This window comes from Ambystoma mexicanum, chromosome 11 (genome assembly GCF_040938575.1).
Source record: "Ambystoma mexicanum isolate Mex_15411 chromosome 11, UKY_AmexF1_1, whole genome shotgun sequence".
NCBI lineage: Eukaryota > Metazoa > Chordata > Amphibia > Caudata > Ambystomatidae > Ambystoma > Ambystoma mexicanum.
In genome coordinates, this window is record NC_090934.1 from 667,994,435 (window position 1) to 668,015,889 (window position 21,455).

Sequence of the window (21,455 nt, forward strand, 5' to 3'; positions counted from 1 at the left end):
TGTGTACAATCACCTGTGTACGTAACCATGTATATTGTCATCATTTACTGTCAATGCACCCTGTATCCTTCCTGAAATGTGTAACTGTAACATGTAAGCTTAAAGTATTCTTGAACACGCGCCCGGATACCCCCCGGTCTGGCGCGCGCTATAAATAAATAAACAAACAAACAAACAAACAAACATCGGTTTCCGCATTGTCAGAACCCTCTGTCTGATGGTCGTCAAATGGACCATGTTAGGCAGAATTGCATGCAGTACCCTCTGGGAGCACCACAAACAATTAGGACTACAGGTGTAAGTCAAACCAACCTTTGGTATAAGTATGCACCACACCGTTTTTGGCAGCCAGGCTTATCTCAAAAGTGAATGTGAGCAGTACAAGTAGTTACGCAGGGGACCTTCAATCACAGTGGTTCAAGTAAACACTTATACTCAAGGTTTCTTGGTAAAACACTTATTAATTTATCACACAATCATTTAGAAAATATTTCACCAGAAGAAGACAACTCAATATTATATACCAATATACTTCAATACAAACACCAAGATTTTGAGACAGTTGGAGCTCCCCTGAAGCAGTTCAGTTACTTAGAAGTGAGCAAAAGGGAAACGGTAAGTACAATAGATCACATATACTTGTTAGACAGTGCAGATAGTTTCAGTTCACCAGAAGAGTCCAATTCAAGTCAATAGGCCAGGCCAAAGTCAATGGGCTAGTGTTCTGGATAGGAAAGGACAGTTCTGGAATCAAACGGTAAAGTCTTTGCAAAAGTTATCAGAAGTAGTTTAGGCGAAAAAGAACCATTTGTTGGGCCACAAGCTGATTAGGCCTGAAAGTTGGGAAAGTTTCACAAACTTTCACTGAGATAGTGGCGTTCTCTCAATCGGTTTGGCACAGTACCTTAGTATGAATAAACTAATGCAGCTGAAGTCGTTGGTTCCTGGCAGTTCCGGCAGATCTCACTGTTCCTGAGCCTCAGTCATGGGGACAAGAGGGATGACGTTGGGGGACTCCTTCACTGCACGCGAACGTTGAAAAAGCAAACAAAATGGAGTCACTTCAGTTTGAATAGCTGTTCATCAAGCACACAAGCTGGTGTCCTTCCCTCTGGTTAATCCTAACCAGCTTCGAAAATGGTATCCAGGTGGCTTACGAGTTGATTGGTCCCACCAACTCAAAGGAGGAAGTCGTACTTAAAGGGGCTTCTCTGTCGAGATGAACTTTGGCAATTCGGACCTGCAGTAGGGCTTTACTGGGCAAACCAATGGTCCAGGAGCTGCAGCAGCCGTCCTCTTCCAGCTCGTCTTTGGTTCTTTCTTTTCAGTGGTCGACTCTGCTTTCCAGTCCAAGAGACTCGCCTTTTAAACCATTCTCTCCCTTTCATTCCAGCCTAGCTATCACTTACCCAGCAGGGTGGCTGTCCATGCTGGACAGTCAGCCAGCCAATCACGCCAGAGTGCATTTGGGTCTCCTAGGAGACTAAGCACAGGGAGTTTTGAGCACCTCCCTCACTTCCTGCCCACCCCAGACACTCAGACGCCAGAGGCATACGAACAAAGGGACCAAACCTGGTTTGGCGCGCAGAGACAAACACTAGAAGGACCTTTCCAAAAAGAAATGGCAAAAAAAGAAGACCAGGAACCATTTAAACAAAGGTGCTTAAGGTGCCATCTTGAAAAACATGGCTACCGGTGTTCGAGCTTGGGAAAAATCATGGTAGTTTGTTCTAAAACCATTTCCATCAGCCTTTTCACTAAGACAGGGTAGCATTTCACTGATACATGAGTATCTAGACAGATGGGATTCTATGTAACCCCTCCAGCACTCCATTGTAAGATGGTGTGTGCTGGGTCTAGGAATTTGGAAGGACTAGCAAGGTCAATTTCACTTTACATTCTCTGGGAAACAGTAGTTTATCCCAGAGAAAGGTATTTAAACCTTTGGAAAGTCTAAAAGACAGCCCTGTGTCACTGCACTGAGGGTTCTGTGTAACACACATGAAAAGATGGTGCCTATGGAATTATAATAATAATAAATTTGAACTTTACACAACTATACAAGTACATAACTTAATACAAACATACAATACAATCAAAAACAATATAAAAATATTATATAAAATTGTATAAAAGACGTTATATAGAATAGAATATATATATATATATATATATATATATATATATACAAGAGATTATCAAATACGTATCAAATACGAAGTAATATGAAGCATTTTCCAGGTGTATCATATATAGCCCAACACATAAAATGCCTATCACCAATGTACACATTCTGTGGGCACAGGGTAAACAAATGACGTTCGTAAGGGTCAAGCCTCGTGCTACAGGCTAGGTGCTGGGAGCTGGTGCCTAGGCAGGCCATTCAAAGATCCGCTATGCCGGCAGGTTGGCCAATATGCTTTTAACTTTGACCCAAACCCCATATAATGCCAGCTGGGTCCTAATAGAATCCAAGTTTAAACAATAATCCCAGAAGGACTAGCCCTTAATGGTCTCGTAGTTGTTAACCAATTTACCCAGTAGACACATATACAATGGACCCAGACGGGGACACAGAGTCAACACGTGCCTCGTGGTTTCTAGATGTTCACCCTTCACACAGATACGACAACACCTATCCTTTAATGAAATACCCAACCGCGGCGCAATAAGTGCTAACACCTGTAACTGATTCATCCGCAACCTTAGCATAAATTGCCGTACCTCTGGATCTGGGCATAATATCAAATATGGTTGGGGTTTTCTGTATCTGTGAATTACGTGCATTACAGCTTCATACTACTTAAGGGTCAACACGTGGATATAATTCTGTGTCCAATCCCATCTGTTCATTCTTTGTATGAAGGATTTTTTTTGATGGATAAATGGCATTACCCGCTTCTTGTCAAGAGCCCAATCAATCTCAGCAAAAAGAGACTCATTTAGCTTCTTATAGCTATCGCCTTGAGGTGACTTTTCTTGCTCGAAATTGGTACCAGCCAAACTGAGCAGTTTACATGATGGGGAGGAGGTAACTTTCAGATAGAACACACCGCGAGCTTGTAAAGCCATGCCTTTCAGTGAGGTTAGACCCAGTTCTAACCTAAGGTACTGAACAGAACATGCCGGGCCCAAGCCAAATACTGCTCGCCAATACTGCCCCTCTAATACATTGAGCCAGTTCATGTCTTGTATGGCTAGTGCCTCCAGTCCATACAAGATCGCCGGGACAAAACAGTGTTGATAAAGTCTAATAATCCCCGCAATACTAAACCCTGCTGTTCCTTTGGCGAATTTTCACGCCTGCAATGTGAGGAGTTTTGCCCGCCTCTTTTTTTGCGAAATGATCAGAAGATAGTTGGGTTGAGTGTCAAATTCTAACCCCAGGTATGGGTATGACTGGTCAATACTTATTCTCCCCAAGCTAGTCTCAACCCCTGATCGACAAGGACCACTTTTGGCTATTACCAGTATACTAGTTTTCCTCAGATTAATAGTAAGGCCCAATTGTGCCGAGTATAAGGACAACTCCTCAAGCATGCTCTTTACACCAGACAACGTACGGTCAAACAAAATTAATTCGTCCGGATAGAGCATGCCTACAATAGGAGTGTCCCCCAGTTTTGGAGGGCAGTTAGATTTAACAGCCATCCGGGATAGCAGATCAGCTTTATACAAATTATAGCACATAGGTGCACACACACAGCCCTGTTTTACTCCCATATTGATGGGAATGGGGTCAGTAGCCTCTCCCTCATTGTTAAGTCCCATTCAGGCTCGGGGCTTTAGAGGGTTTAAGCGCTATAATGACCTGCTTTATCACTTTGTGACTAATGGGCAAGGGCCAAGGAGATGTGCTTAATACCAGGGGGTAGCAGGAGTGTTTACATTAAAGAACCTTTGAGTAATGTGAGCAACCCACTGCGCCTCTCCAATAGGATTAATTATTTTTAACCCATGGTCCCCTCCTTCCTCTCCTAGGATTTGGCAGATTTTTCTGTTATTTCTACTCGCGAGGATCTGTATAAAACTCTTCCATTTTCTGCGTAGTTGGGACTTACGATAATGATAGAGCCATGTGTGGTATTGCCGCTTATTGTACTTGATCTCAGACAGCCTCTCCTGCAAGCTCATATAATTGACAGAGATAGATCTACAGGACCGGATTTCTCGTCTCATTATCCTTTTACGATCCCGGATCCTAATTTCAAACTTACCCCTTACAACTGCATACCGTACAATTTTAGGAGCCTAAGTATGCTTAAAGAGGGACTGAGTGAGAGATTGTATCCATGCCTCTATCTACTCAGGAGATTTCCATTTTAAATCATTCTTTAAACAACAACCCTCACGGAAAATCAGGGACCTCATTCTTTCGATGTTAACCTGTGACCATTGTATCCGATTCCCTTGGTTGGAGGTGATCACATCACTGCATACTTTCCCACGATCCTTTGACCTTCCCCCTCTCAGGGTCAGGGTGACTGGGGCGTGGTCACTAAAGGTATTAGGTGCGATTTGGATACCCATGACATTACCCAAAACACTTTCAGTGACCGCCATGTAATCCACTACTGCCCTCTTAATACCCATAGTCCACGTTGGTTGACCAGGAATATCTCACGTTGTGCGCCCATTCATTAAAGTACACCTCCATTCATTTAGGAAATCTACCCATGCTTTGCCTTTGATGTTAGAGGTAGTTTGTGGCATACGACTAAACTCGGATACATTATCATATTTACCACTACCCTCTAGGTCTATGCATCTCGCATTCAAGACCCCACATAATATGATGGAATTGCTTGCATAGTAATCATCCCAGTTCAATAATATGGAGTCTAACTGTTCGAGAATAGACTCAGTCTTCAATGTACCTGGGGGATCGTAAATATCAATAATTAACAGATCTTGGAATTTTCCTCCTGCAACCGGTAAGGTCACTGCCACAGCTAACACATTACTGCCAGGTTTGGGTCATTTACCAGATGCGGGCTATATGATGACTTTATTCCTATTAAGAGGCCCCTGTTGGGGCGCCCACATTCCCCCTTGGTGGCATCTATTTGGAAAGTCACATGCCCATCAAATTCCACCTCAAATGTGATCCAGGTCTCTTGTAATACAAAGATTTCATGTGAGAACAATACTTCCTGCGCACAGCCCCCAGAAAGCCAATGATTGAACCCCCTGGTGTTCCAGCTCACAATTGACCAAATTCAATCTGAACAACATTTAGTAGCAATCATATTCTTTAGCCATTCCCAGCCTTGCTTATCGTTACATATGACTGCTGACTTCAGTTCGCATTTAGGGCTTACTGATTGAGTTTTTTGGCAGGTACATTTGTCACATACTTCCTCAGGCGTATCCAACCTCAGGGGAATGTCTAGATTATATCCCAGGTATCCCAAAGATGCTGCATGTGGTCTTATCAAGGCTGAATTCTCCGTCCGGCTACAATTCACTTTGGAAGTCATAGTGTTCAGGGGTCGCAGAGGTTCCACAAAGTCAAAGTCTCCACTGTTGAGTATCCTGAGGTAGGGCACCTTGTTGAACAATGTCAAGAGTGAAGTTCGATTCAACTGCCACCCCTTTGCTGTTTCTTTAGGGGTAATGGTCAAAGTTCTCTGAGGTAAGACCACGGAAGGAAAAGGGGAAAAGTGTTCGACAGAAAGGTCAGAAAGGGATGCAGCGGTAGTACTGGGAGCCATATTAATGACCCCCTGTGGGCATGGAATCTCATGCGGGGGGCATTTGGGCACACTGCAGGATTGTAATTTACCTGGACCTGTTTTGGAGCTATGACCTCCTCCCGAGCGGACCCAGCACCAGCCGGACCTTCCTCTTTCAACCAACTAGTGAGGGTACCCACAGTCTGTGCCAACCGTCTTTTACATCTTGCAGCTCTTTACCGTAGTTTTTTTGACATATTGGCACTACAAGGCCTTAATGTGAAATTTAAAGCTGGACGTATCTCTTCCTGATTAACCGGCCGGTTCATCGGAGTCTTCTTTTGTGTTGATGGAATTGGCTATTTTATCTGACTCCCTTGACATTTATCCACGGTCACCAAGTCCGTTGCACCCTTAATTAGGTCTGCAAGAGACGGTGATAGGGTCGTATCCAGGGTCACAGCCCTCGGCTCCACAATAGCACACACTTGGGGCGGGCCTTTAGCAGCAGTGGATTTTTGAGGGACATCCTCGCGCAGGTCAATAATAGCCCTTTCTTTAGGTTGAGTTAGAGTTGTTAAGTGATCGCGTACACTTGTAATTTCTGCCCCCTGGGTCTTCAAGTCTTCATATATGGTGCCACATAATTTTAGGAGAATTTTCATCGCAAAATTTAAAATACTATTATTGTGGTTCACGCTGATCTCATGGGTACTGTACTCCTCCTCAGTAAGTGTGCTTGAGGGTATTGCAGTACCATAGAACAAATTTGGGCCGCCGGATAGCCTAGCTACCCCCGCTGAAATGACCTGCGGAGGCTGAAGAGTTTCATTTATTTCAGAAGCCACTTGAATAACCTCGGCCTCCACGGTAGGGGGAGGTGTTCCCAAGGTAATCTCATTCCTTGCTGGTAAATGTACTTGGGTCTCCATGTCTGGTAGAAGATCGGGCAAAAGGGACTGCAGCTGTGCTAATACTTTGTCTGTGTCTTCTCCTTTCCTCTCCCCTATTATAGGGGACGTACAAGCTTGTAGGGCATAGCATAACTGGAGTAGAGAATCATTGTCCAGGTCCAGCGGTAAGTAGCTACTATCAACCTCAGTTAATGGGGGCATTGGATCTCTTAAAGGTAGAGAAGCTACCTGGGCAGGAATTTTAGTGTGAAAATAGGCATCCAATGGGCCTTTTTTTTGGCTCAAATCTTCCTGCGCTTTCAGCCCTTTGTCCACCTCCATGCCATCTTTCTGCGATTCCGTGCTATCTCATTAAGCTGTTTAGTGGAACGTAAACTATAAGGTTTCTTACCCCTGTTACCTTCTGCTTTACAGCGGCTTGTAGCTTTTCCCTGCATTACCGTAAAGAAGTAGAGGATGGTAATGTAAGGGGGGGGAAAAAGCTATAAGGGGGGAGGGTGCAAGTAGCACTATCAAGACAAAAGACTTTTAATCAAAAGCGCTCCCCTCACACAACTCACAGCCCACACTCCCTATCTTAGTAGCTTATACTGTCCAAAGGATCAAAGGGAATAAATCCCCACAGTCTCCTGGTCGCTACCGCTGATAATAATCAGTTTCCAACTTTATCTCGGAAACTGATTGAGGTGGGGGGCGTGTTGGTGATGGGCTCAGCCTGTCTATCAACCTGCATTGCACTACGCAAAGTGCAGAGGCAACGGAGGAAGCTATTTTCAGGGCTTCCATGTTTACTGTCGCACCAGTGCCTGTAAGAAAAGAAGCTGGGGAAACGTGTTGTCAGCACAAGATTTTAAGGAGCTCACCAGAGACAGCACGTACCCACTTCCTGGAGTTCTTGAATAGTAGGCGCCGTTGGGCGCACTTGGGTGCCGAGGAAACCTCAACCTCGCAACCGTGAGATAGCCGTGAGGCAACCGCGATCAGGCGCTTCAGGACACAGTAGCGTTCCCCGCTATCGTTTCCAGACTCAGAGCTCCGTAATCACCACGATCAGAGGAAGGGACCCTCACTTCCTCATTCCACATTCCTCGTACGTGTTATTGATGCGCGTTACTGACGTGTCAAGCCGCACCCCTGCTCACTCGTCAGCAATGCAGTGAAAGAGGCCGCCTCCGACACGCATTATCTCCATAATCAAAGAACACAAGTGAAAAACATACATCGAAATACATGAAAGAGTGGAGAAAAAACACTCACACTCTACGCAGGAAAAAATCAAGTCCTCAAAATTCAGCAAAGTTGCTGGGTGTCTCTAAGGTGAAGAGAATTAGCACATTTATGAGAATTCTCCCTAACACTCGTCCCACCCAGACTAAGGGACAGGAGGATTTAATCCACCCCTTGATAAATCTCCTTACTCCAGTCGGTGAAATATTCTGGAGAGACCATCAGCATTTTGGTGATTACACCCTGACCTGTGCTCAATGGAAAAATGAAACCCCTCTAGGCTGATTGATCATCTTAACAATTTAGGATTTTGCGTCTCAAGGGTTGGTGGTCCGTCTGTGCCTTTGCTTTTGCTGCCTTTGCTGCTCTTGCTGCGATTGCTTCATAAAACCTGATGACATCGATGGTTGCTGCTGTTACAGCTAGTGCTACTTCTGCCTCAGCACCACCCTACCCCCTCCACCACCACCTCCCCACGGGCCTGTAGAGGGGAACAGGTGTGATGATGTTGAGGAGGAGGATGAAGAGGATGAAGATGATGAGGTAGTGGAAGTCCCTACTACCAGCACTCGCCGTGAGTCTTGGGTGTGGCGGTTGTTTACCACTCTTGGTGGAGTGCCAAAAGCACGTGCGAATAAGGTCACCTGCAATCAGTGCCACATGGTGCTGAATCGTGGGAGGCCTGGTTCGTAAAGCTTTGGTACGACATCAATGAAGCAACACCTAAGGTCGTTCCACGGTGGGGGTATTCGCAAGGTTGTACCTTGTAATAAACGTAGTAGGTTGAGTTCCTCTACAACATCCTCCGTTTCTGCTCCTGTCACCACAAGAGACACTCCTGTGGGGTAGCGCATCCCTCCAGGAGCCTCACAGGCCATTCATGATGCTGTTGACCCTTACCTTTCGAGGGTCACAATATTGTGTATGTACTGCAATGTAGTACTCTGCAGGGGGGAGGATCTTCAGAGTGCTTTCGAGACTGTGATCAAGGAGCACAAGAAGGTCTGCCCACTACCTGAAAAAGGCCCACCCTACATCTTCCTCTCTCCACATGCGCTTTCTTATCCCTGTGGTTGGTGTCCCTTCCTACCCTCCTTTACCCTCCTTTCTTTGTGTGTCATGTTTAAAAAACCCAAAAAATATAAAACAACAAAAACAAAAAAAGGCTCTTTTCAGAGCCACTTTTCATAGTTTAAAAATAGAATTGACAGGTAAATAGTGCAGGGTTCTGTGCATTTTTTAGGAGTCCGTAGACAGTTGCGGACATTTATTTTTTGGGGGTGCTGCCCTATCACAACCTTTGTACATTTCTATGGGAGAAAGTGGTGGTTCTGATAAGAGCCTTTTGGTGGTGTTTTTTGTTTTTGAAAAACTTCAAATGATTAACACCTACTGCAAAATGTATTAATGTAATTACAAAAAATGCATTTTGTATATTTCGCAGAAAAATCTGATTGCCAGCATAAGTAAGATGTACTCCATCTCTGCGAAAAATGTATGTGCTACGAAACATAATATTTTCATTGTGAAAAGAGGAAATGCCAACACCTCTTAAAAAGGCACAAAGAGCATTATTGACATTGCAACTGACTTTCTCCATTTGTAGACCAAATGAAGAAGAACGCAGCCACATTTATCTCTGCGCCATACGAGAAAAAATCACTTGGGGATTTGGAAACATGTTCATGACCTTCCCAAGTCCTTCTTTCATTGCAAATTGCAAAGAAATTCCAGACATATGTCCTAAACGGTTCACTCCACAATGAATTATAATTATGTCTGGATGACGCTGTGTCTCCAAAGTAGTACAGAGATGTACCAAATCCAGCCATTTCATTCCACGCACTCCATGCCAGTGCACTTCCACATGAGGTAATCCAAGATAAGCAGCTACTCCAGAGCGTTCTGCATGCACCTCCAACCAATGTTATCATGAGTCTCCCAAAATCCAGATAATCTGTTTTCTAAAACACACAGCCGTAGCTATCTGTTCTTCTCTCAGGAAAAAAACATTCTGACAAACTCTCTCCTTACACAACACACCTAGTTAACTTTATTTACCAATCCTTTGCTCTACTCTTTCTCATTTGCATGGCTCTTCACCCCAAAATCCCCATATGTAATACGCAGTGTCCGCGGACTACTGCAAAGTCCGCGGACATATCAAAAATCTGAGCGTGGTGAATTCAAATTTAAATAGTGTGCCCCATTTCCCCTTTGAGGCTGGCTCTGAAAAGAGCATTATTTTTGGGTTTTTTTTGCAGATGCTTGACAGACACCTGTTATTTTGTATTGTTTCTTCTTACTTTACTCCTAAAATCAGCACATAACCTTCTCCAAAGCAATGCTTACATTCCAAAACAGCATGGTATTTCCCATAAAAGATAAAGACATGCCATCTTCTTTAAATAAACAGCATTACTGGAATCAATATTCTCATTATTACAGAAGAACATACCAGCTCTAAGCATGAACGCACACATGCCTCGGTTGATTGCACACCTAGCAATGTTTTGCTGAGGGCAAAAAACAGAATTATTGTCCCACATTGCCTTAGGTACTAATCCAGAAAAAATAACTTTGGCATTTGGAAGGATGTACATTAGTGCTTGAACCAAGTGTTCCAAATCTGCCAACAAAGTAGGGGCACTGACATAGCCCAAATGGAAAGCACCACAGTGCAAAACTACCACATGGGGACTGTTCATCCTGCCCATATCTTCACAAAAATGTACAATTCCATGTACAGTGCAATCAGGCACAGTGCTCCACACCACCTCCACTAGTTTAACAACAAAATTGTTTGCCACATCCCTACATTGAGCATACTGCTGTAAACCATGCACAAACATATCTCCAACCACCAACACCCTGACTTTCTCCACCTCTGCCATCTTCACTACACACAGTCTCTTTCAACACAAATCCACAACCTCAAAACCTGATTGGCTAATCCCTACAGTCCCCTTTCCATGCTGGATTCACTGGAAAACCCCGGATGTGGCACGCCCTGTCCGCGGACAGCCACGGTGTCCGCGGAGTGCGTAACTCTTAGACAGCCCTTCTACCCTTTCCACTTCACTCTCTGTGCCGTTCCCTCATTGGATACAGCTAAGCAGTCACACAACCATCCACCATTCACATCCAAGACCTCTACATCTAACTGCATCATCAGAGTTCAGCACTTCACATGTACTGTTGATCACTCTGAGTACAAGTCTCATAACACTGGAAAGCACCTACTACAAAAACTACTGTACAAGTCTCAAAGATTTCTACTTGCAGCTGCATGAATATCCACATGCATGAATACAAACTACAGGTATGCATATTTTATGCAGAGTACATGTACAACTCTTATAAATGCATACAAACAGAGTAACTGCCACTTAACCTGTATAACCTATAAAATGAACTTACTACTATTTTTCCCATCTGCTATAATCAACTGTCACTTCCAAACCTGTCTGCTATCTAAATTCTTTTTTTACACAAACAACTATCTAAACAATTATAATATTAAAAGATGGGAGAAATAACAGTATAATTGTAGAAAAACACTTAGTAGTGTATTTTAAAATTACACACAGCCAGGATAAGTTCATGCATCTTTACACACTCATACAGATAGACACTATCATTGAAAAGCTCCCAACTGAAATAACACCACTGCCTGTACATCACATCCTTCTGCTTTATTACCCACACCTTCACATATGCATACATTCTATGATTTTCTATACAGTTTCTACCATTTACCTTATAAAAATTGCAAAATAAGAATATCATTATTTATTCTGTCTCCTAACATCCAATAACACAGCCTTAAGAAACCAAGTGAGTTTCATACACTTAGGGCCTCATTACACCGATGGCGGTAAGGGTTTACCGGTACCTGTATTTTACCGGTACCGGTAAACCCCTACCGCCTTACTACGAGGTCCCTTTGCTGGTTGGGGAATTTAACGCCTGCTTTTTGCAGGCGTTAAAAACCAACCTGCAAAGGGACCAGGGAGCTAATTACGGTACCGCAATTTGCGGTACCGTAATTAGCGCCTTCCCCATTCCCATAGTGCCCTATGGAGCAAAAATGGGAATGGGGAAGGGCAATGGGGGAAGGGGGAATTACCGCCCCACCAACCTTGGAATAGGGTGGTAATTCCCCTTTCCACCAAGGCGGTGCCGGTATTTTACCGGCATGGACCAAGGTGCTAATAGCACCTTGGTCCACCGCCATCCGTGTAATGAGGCCCTAAGTTAACATCAGTACTATAAACACAGAAAATTACTAACTTCTTTCCTTTACAATTGCAGTGAAGACCACTCTCCTGAAAAGCAGCAGCATCTGAAGTACAAACAACAACTCAGAAGAAGCCTGCTCAATCCAAACAAAAAAAGTAAGTACAATTCTGCCATAATATTCGTACTGTTACTCAAACACACTGTGGGGTTGATTCATGGAATTTGTGCACCGAAAAACAGGGATTTGTGCGCCATTCTGCCCACAAATCCCCATTTGTTAAACAGGGATTTGTGGGCAGAACGGCACACAAATCCTTGTTTTTTCGGCGCACACATTCCATAAATCAGCCCCTAGAATGTTAGTATTGCAGAACAAAAAACTGTTTTAATTCTATACCATTAGATTTAGTTTTAGTGCTTCTCCTCACCACTAGCTTACTTTCTACTGATTCTGAACCCCAGTATAGTAACACACAAATACAGGAATAGACTTCCCAACTAGTTGTAGCTGCCCAATGCACAATCACACACCACCACATACATCCTTAGTATCATACTCAGACACTCATGCACACAGCACACATACATTGCAGAACAGCCCAACCCATACCTTCTTTTTTTTCAACAGATCCCAAAGAATGCCTACCAAAAAGCAAGTCTGTAGAAAGCAACGCAGAAGTAGAGCAAATGAAAATAAAAGTGTCCAAAATAAGCATCCGTCTCTAGCAGAATTTGTACAAAAAGTTCAATCAAAAGATCTAATAGAGTCATTAAGCAAAACAAAACAAACTTCCAGTACAAAAACCTTGCCTCCTCTTTCAAAATGTTAAATGAAACAAAGTGATTAACACAAATTCAGCTACCACTACTGCTAACACTGCTCCGATAAATCTTGATGCAGTGGTAAGTAACCAAACCAAAAAAAGTATTTTACAAAACAATTTCCGCCACAGAGTCCTTCAAAATCTTATAAAAACAGGAGAGAAATCATGCACAACCCTTAAATCCTACCATAGAAAATTAATCTTAGAAGATCTCATAGACAGTGCAATCCTTCTCAAAAGGAAGTTATTTATTTTAGTGTTAAACAGAATGAAACCACTAACAAAACTAACTACTAAATTACAAAAAAGATTTCTCAATAAACAGAATATCAACAAAAATTACTTCTTAAATATCTGTGGAGTTGAATGGAGTCGCACCACGAGCACAGAACCCTATTTCAATGAAGAAGCATGCAAACAAAAGCAAACAAACACAACTGCCATACATAGCAGTGGACGAGGGTATGAAAAATGTAATAATACCATCAACAAACAAGAAATGCTGCTTACAAAAATATCCCCAGAAAACTCAGTATCACCTCTCCATCAGACTGAACCAAAACGTCCAGTGTACAAATGGCCGTGCATGTCAATGTGTAACATTGACAAAAAATCTTTCAAATCTATACGCCAGTTCCTCATCAATATGTAAAAGGCAAAGACAAATTCAAAATGAAACTTCTACAAAATATTGATACCTGTCCAGTGCGTAAATACACAGGACTACAAGGACATTCATTAGCCTGCATTTCAGGACCTAATTGCAAAAGCACCTTCCATCATATCAAAATGATATCAACACATCATTCAACTATAAGAAATCTAGTCCATAGACTGTACTATGCTAAAGGTCCAGCTTTGGCAGTAGGCAATTTAAATAACAATCTTCTACATGGTACAGCCAAATACCTACTCAAAGAAATAGAGCATATCCAGAGAAAATATTTTGGAAGTACAACAGACTAGGAACAATTCTACAAATGGCAACCTTCTACTACACACATTCAAAAAAGAAATACTAAAATGTAAAAGTACTTGCGCTGAAGTACCAAACCATGTGTGTGTGTGTTGCCGCAGAAAATCTTACAAAAGTAGCACAAAAACTGTAGACATAAAATACAAAATCGAAGACAATGAAGATTCCAAATGATTTGAATTAGCTCTCCACCTAATAGCAGAAAACAAATATGAAATAAATGACCCCTTAATATTTTGCAGTTACTGCACTGCAAAACTTAACAACAACCAAACTCCTTCACGTGCTATCACGTGCTATCACAAATAACTTGGAATTATTTCCACTACCCAAACCCTTGCAACAACTCAATTTATATGAGAGCATCATAATTCAAACAAGGCATCCATTTCAAGCAATAATACGCCTTCAACCAAAAACAGCAAAATTACCTCCCTAAGAACTAGTGAAAGGCATTTGTGGCAAAGTAGTTTATTTACCATTAGATCTGAAAGAAAATGTACACACTCTAGAAGTGCATCGTCCAAAAGAACAATCTTTAATTGTCTTAGTAAATGGTGTACCTACAAAAGAAAAAAAAATGTGGCAACAACTCGTAGATTTACATGAAGTTAGCAAGGCTTGCAATATCTAAAATCTGTCACTGAAAGGTACAGGAGACCCCACTCTCTAGATTGGGGTATTACCATAATAATACATCTCAGAAAGGAAATCTAGAGGAAACAATTTGCAAAAAAGCGCATTAAGGATTTTATTAAACCTAATACATTTTTCTTTGTGAATTTAATCACGAATTAATCTGCACTTTAGCGATTTTTAATTTCACATAGCAGGAATATTATAAAAACATCACAATTTGATAAAAAAACATCCTATTAAATCATTCATGCATTTATCCACATCATACAACATGAATGATTAATAGGATGATTTTTATCAAATTTTGATGTTTTTATAATATTCCTGCTATGTGAAATTAAAAATCGTTAGAGTGCAGATTAATTCGTGATTAAATTCACAGAGAAAAATGTATTAGGTGTAATAAAAACCTTATAACGCATTTTTGCAAATTGTTTCCTCTGGATTTCCTTTCTGAGATGTATTGCAATATCTAAAAGACAATAATGAATACTACAAAGAAATTAATATTGAAGAAAACCTGAGGGAAACCACTGAAATATTTCAAGAGTCACCAGAAACTGGTCAATTTGAACTTCTAGATCCTGCTACAGTATCCAACATTTTAGACCATTATACAATTCATCCATTACACTCTAAAGACACCATAGATGATGCACTAGAAACATACCAAATGCGACAAACCAAAGGATCACCAATCAGCGTATGGGAAAAGGTATAGAAGCACGTGCATTTCCTCTACTCTTTCCTACTGGAAAAGGAGGAACTTACGATGATAGACCCATTCAGATAACAGCATCAGAATACCGCTCATTACGAATGTATTCTGAAGATCCCAGATTTAGACAAAATTTGGTATACATATTCCACCTACTCTTTGAAAGTGAACTAGCAACTTTATGCTATGGAGTTGCACACACATTGAAATCAGGAACCCATTTTCAAAATATGTCAGCTATGCAATTACTACAAAAAGTGCAAGAAAAAGATGAGGTTTTCCAATCAAGCATTACAAATCTGTTAGCAAACATGCGTGTTAAAAAAAGTGTACTGATTTCGACGTCACAGAGATGTACGTTGTATGATAAGAAACCTTGGCCCAGCCACTTGGTTTGTTACATTAAGTTGGGAAGATTTACATGATTTCCTATGCATATCAAACAAAAACAAAACAAACATAGATATACTAATACCTGGAGAACTTTCCTCTCTAGATCCTGTTAATGTTTCAAGATATTTCTATAATCGCTTCATTCCTATGCTACACTTTATTTTTAATAAAACTGTTCATCCCCTCGGAGAAGTGCAACACTTCTTTTGGAGAAAAGAAATGAAGCCAGAGGAGCACCACATATCCACATGCTTTTATGGAATAAAGATGCTCCTAAATTTGGTCAAGACAGAGATGCTACTGTTTAACAGTTTATTCAAAAATATGTCACTTGTGAAATTCCTTCAGAAGCAACAAATAGTGATCTTCGTGCACAAATTTTACAATTTCAAAGACACAAATGTGGGAAATATTGTCGTCGCAAATACAAAAACAAAAGGGAAATACTACACCAAATGCTGCTTTGGTTTCCCTAGACCAGTTACAGCAACAGGTCACGTAAACAACTTCATGGGCCTCATTACGACCCAGGCGGTAAGGGTTTTACGGCGGCGTAAACAGCGCCGACCCTTACCGCCTGAGTACGAGGTCCCTTAGCGCCATGGCGGATTTAACACCTGCTTTTAGCAGGTGTTAAAATCCATGGCGCTAAGGGACCTTGTTGTTAATTACGCCACCGTAATTTACGGTGGCGTAATTAACGCCTTCCCCACTCCCATTATGCCCTATGGGGCAAAAATGGGAATGGGGAAGGGTAAATGGGGATTGGGGACTTACCGCCCCGCCAAGGTCGGAATGGGGCGGTAAGTCCGCCAACCACCATGGCGTAAATGTAGTTTACGCCATGGTGGTAAAGTCACGGCCCAGGCGGTAACTTACCGCCTGGGTCGTAATGAGGCCCTATGTCTAGGGCCTCATTACGACCCAGGCGGTAAGTTACCGCCTGGGCCGTGACTTTACCACCATGGCGTAAACTACATTTACGCCATGGTGGTTGGCGGACTTACCGCCCCATTCCGACCTTGGCGGGGCGGTAAGTCCCCAATCCCCATTTACCCTTCCCCATTCCCATTTTTGCCCCATAGGGCATAATGGGAGTGGGGAAGGCGTTAATTACGCCACCGTAAATTACGGTGGCGTAATTAACTCCATGGTCCCTTAGCGCCATGGATTTTAACACCTGCTAAAAGCAGGTGTTAAAAGCGCCATGGCGCTAAGGGACCTCGTACTCAGGCGGTAAGGGTCGGCGCTGTTAACGCTGCCGTTAACCCCTTACCGCCTGGGTCGTAATGAGGCCCATAGTGTTAAAGGTTAATCACCTAAGAACACATTTAATTACATAATAAGAACAGAAGAAGCAACATATATCAATGATTACAATGCAATCATTGCCCTCTTATGGAATGCAAACATATATGTGCAGTACATTGCAGACAATTCCACTGCAGTTGCACAATATGTTTCAGCCTTTTTAACCAAAGCAGAAAAAACAGAGCTTCAAGACCTGTGGGATGACCTATCATCAGACAAAACACTGTCTCAGAAATTGTACAGCTTAGGCATAAAAATGCTCTCTCATAGAGAATGTGGCTCCTATGAAGCAGCAGACCGTTTAACCGGTACTGCTTTATATGGAAAATCTGAAAATATAGTATGGCTAAGTCTTGGTCCTGCTAAATCTAGAAAAAGAGTTCTCAAATCATACAACGACATAGAAACAATAGCCAAAAATTATCCCAACAGGCAAGACATTTTGAAAAATAATTTACTAGACACATACTACCCACACAGCAGTACCACTTTGGAAACCATGTGTCTGTACCACATAGCCCAAAACTTCACATACAAAAATAATATAAAACCAGATGAATAAAAAGGTAGATACAGAGTGACAAATTGTGAAGGCAGCTTAGTGAAACTTACCAAACAAAGCTTAATTAATCATATCAAATTGTCATTAAAAACTCCTCAACATAAAGAACTATATTGCATGTCCCTGCTACATCTTTTTAAACCATGGAGAAAAGAAGAAGAGTTAGTAGATATCTATGACTCCTATGAAGACTCTTTCAAAGCAAATGAAAGCACTATAACCGATGTAAACTTTACACAGTACAAAACAATGTTGCACAATGAACAGCAACACAAAGAAGAACGCCAGGCCCAACTAGATAAGGACACTTCTGACAGTAGTCAACCTTCTGTAACAGGAAGCCAAGAACCACTAGGACAGCCACTAATAGCAAATGAAGCAGAATTAGCTATGACAGAAGTAGAAAACACCATGTGTCACTATGAAGAAGATACAGAAGACTTAACTGTACTAAAATCAAAACTGAGCAATGAGCAGCGTAGCATTTTTCAAGAAGTAACAAAAGAAATTACACATGGTGTGCAACATGAAAATAAAGAATGTACTTGCCAAAATTACAAACCTATATTACTATATGTCAGTGGTCAGGCTGGTTCAGGCAAAACATTCTTTTTTTTTAATCAAAGATTTTATTGGTTTTCAAAGTTAAAACATCATTACAAACATCTCTCAACATTCCTGTAACGCTCACCTGATTCCCGTAGAGGCGCCGGTCTTGACTGGGCGTATACCGTATCTTCAAAGGTGATGTGTAACACACGGCTGGCTCTTTGGGCTGGACCTCTGTGCACTGTATGTCTGACTCGAGGGGTAAGATGTCTGTAGATAGAAAATATGGGATTAAGGAACTGGGTTATTGAATGTCTCTCTCTTCTTCCCTTTCTCTTCTCCTGTAGAACCCCAAAGGTTAACGCTCTCACCTTAGGTAAGTGAACGCCGTGCTCTCCATCTGCCTCGGGGCAGGGTGCTGTAACCAGTTTCTTCACTGGATAAGGGGAGCAGGCCTCTTGACTTCAGAGGACTGCTGTCCGTCGTTTACTGCACGAACGGTAAGTTTCGAGTAATTCTAATGTCTTTAAAGTCTTTAGTAATGATGTTTCTTGTTTTGCAGGGTTCCGGCGATGGCGGATGACGGGCTGAAGTGAGTTGAAGATGGAGCCCGTGTGATGAATAGAAGCGCCTGGAAGCACATAAGTAAGCGCTTGTTGCCTGCTTCACGATGCGCTCTGTCTTTTTATTTTGCAGGTACAAGTTCGGAGCGGCTGCAGGGTGCCGGAATACCCACTGGGTTAGATGTGGAAAGGAGTAATGGCACGTGAGTATTAAAGTTCCCCAATGTCTTTAAACACACCTTGTTTTGTCTTTCAGATGCGGGATGCAGCGCCGAAGGCCTCCGGAGCGTGCAAAGAGTTGGTAAGCTTTTGTCTTTCAGATGCCGGAATGCAGTGTGAAGACCTCCGGAGCGCACGAAGAGTAGGTAAGCCTTTGTCTTTCAGATGCCGGAATGCAGCGCGAGGCGTTGGTGACAGCCGATGGACCAGGTAAGTGAAGAGCTGTCACTGAAGACCGTAATGCTAACCTGTTCTTTCTTGTCTTTATAGGTGTTGCTGAAGACTGGATTCAGGATGGTAAGCCTTTTTCCTTAGGCCCAGGATCAGATGCAGAAGACACGATGAGCGTTCTGCTGCAGAGGATGCAGAATAACGCAAAGCAAGATTCATCCATCAGGTGTGGTTTAAATAGCCTCCTGTAGTGCTTAGGTGTCTCCTTCCACAGCCACGCCTAGGTAAGAAAAGAGTTCCTGCTTTCCAGAAGAGTTCCAGTGTTCTGAATCTAGGGAGTGGCTTCTGCCCCACCCAACAGGAAAAGTAGTTCCAAACAGAAGAGGATCAGAGGCTTAACTGGCAGGCAAGTAAGCAGCATGGTCTGCTGCAGGTAAGTCCACCCAAGCATTATGAGCCCGGCGCTTCCAGCGCTGGGACTGGGCATATTTATGAGCCTGGTGCCACTGGTGCCAGGACTGGGTCCAAAAGGTCCCAATTGGGACTGGTTGGCACTCGGAACCTGGGTTATGGATCTGCTTCCAAGGGAGTTGGGAAAACCCTGACCTTTTGGAAGCAGAGATCATGACAGTACCCCCCTCAAGGCCCCTCCCAAACCGGGCTTCTCAGGGGGTTTTGGCTTGTCAGGAAATGTTCGGTGAAATCTTTTGATTAGGCGAGGAGCGTGGACATATTCAGCAGGTTCCCAGGATCTCTCTTGGGGGCCGTAGCCTTTCCAGTCAATTAGGTAAAATAGTTTAGATTTGGAGATCTTGGAGTCCAGAATGCTTTTGACTTCAAACTCGAGTTCTCCATCAACTAGGATAGGTTTTGGAGATTTAGTTAGTCGGGTTTGAGGTTGCACGGGTTTTAATAGAGAGACGTGGAAGACCGGATGTATCTTCATGGGCGGGGGCAAGTCCAACTTGACCGCTACTGGGTTTACTATGGTAGTGATGGAATAGGGACCAAGGTATCTTGGGTTGAATGTGCGTGGCCCTTTTAGAGGTAGATATTTGGTGGATAACCAGACTTGATCCCCTACTTGATATTGAGGGGCTTCCTTCCGATGTTGATCTGCTCCTTTCTTGTATTGTTCTTTAGCCCTTTGAAGGTGAGAAACAGCTTCCTTAAAGGCTTGGGTGATTGTAGAATGCAGGTAGTCTACTGCTGGTGTTTCAAGATCTTGGAGGGGATCCAACTCTGAGGTTCGAGGGTGACTGCCGTACAAAAGAAAAAACGGGGTTTTCCCAGTTCCCGAATGGACAGAGTTATTGTAGGCATATTCGGCTATCCAAAGGATGTCTTTCCAAGTTTTTTCTGTTTGTTGCAGCATGCAGCGTAAATACTGTTCCAGAGTTTGATTGGTCCTCTCGGTTTGTCCGTCGGTCTGAGGGTGGTGACTGGTCGATAGTCTCACATCAATTTGAGCCGACCGACAGCAACTTCGCCAAAAATGAGAAATAAATTGACTACCTCGATCCGAAATTAGAACCGAAGGAAAACCGTGCAGTCGGACGATGTTTTCGAGAAATTCTCGGGCCAGAGTTGCTGTTGTTGGCAAGCCTTTGAGCGGAATGAAATGCGCCATCTTGGAGAATAAGTCCACGATTACTAGAATCGTATTGTATCCGGAGCATGGAGGTAGATCGGTGATGAAGTCCATAGAAAGCGTATGCCAAGGGCGAGGTGGGATGTCAATAGGGCGTAAGAGGCCTGCTGGTCTTTCCTTTTGACTCTTGTTTTGGGCGCATACTCCACAGGACATTATAAAGTCTCTGATATCTTTTTTCCAAGACGGCCACCAGAAGTAGCGCTTGATCTTTTCTGAGGTCTTGGCTATACCGGGATGTCCTTCCATTAAAGAATCGTGATAACAAGAGATTACTTTTTTCTGTAAATCTGTGCTGGGTAGGTATAATCGTTCTTGGAAATACAATAAGTTGTCCTTTACTGCAAAGTCCTTTCCCTGAAGATGCCAATTCTGTATGTCTGCTGGAGTTACAAGTTGGCTGGCTTTATCCTTAACTTCCTCTATGGATTCTGTGGCGATTACACCCAGAATTCTTTGTTCGGGAATGATTGGTACAGGTTTAGGGTTGATCAAGTGTTCTTCCACTCCCATCCGAGAAAGGGCATCAGCTTTACCGTTCTTTGTACCAGGTCGATAGGTAATTATGAAGTCAAACTCGGCAAAGAATAATGCCCAACGGAGTTGTCTAGAGGATTGGGCTTTTGCGGTTTTCAAATATTGCAGGTTTCGGTGATCCGTAATCACAGTAACGGTGTGTCGGGCCCCCAGCAGATAATGCCGCCAAGCCTTAAAGGCAGACTTGATAGCCAGAAGTTCCTTGTCAGTAATCGTGTAATTGATTTCAGGAGGCGAGAATTTGCGGGACCAAAATGCCACGGGATGCAACTGATTGGTTACCG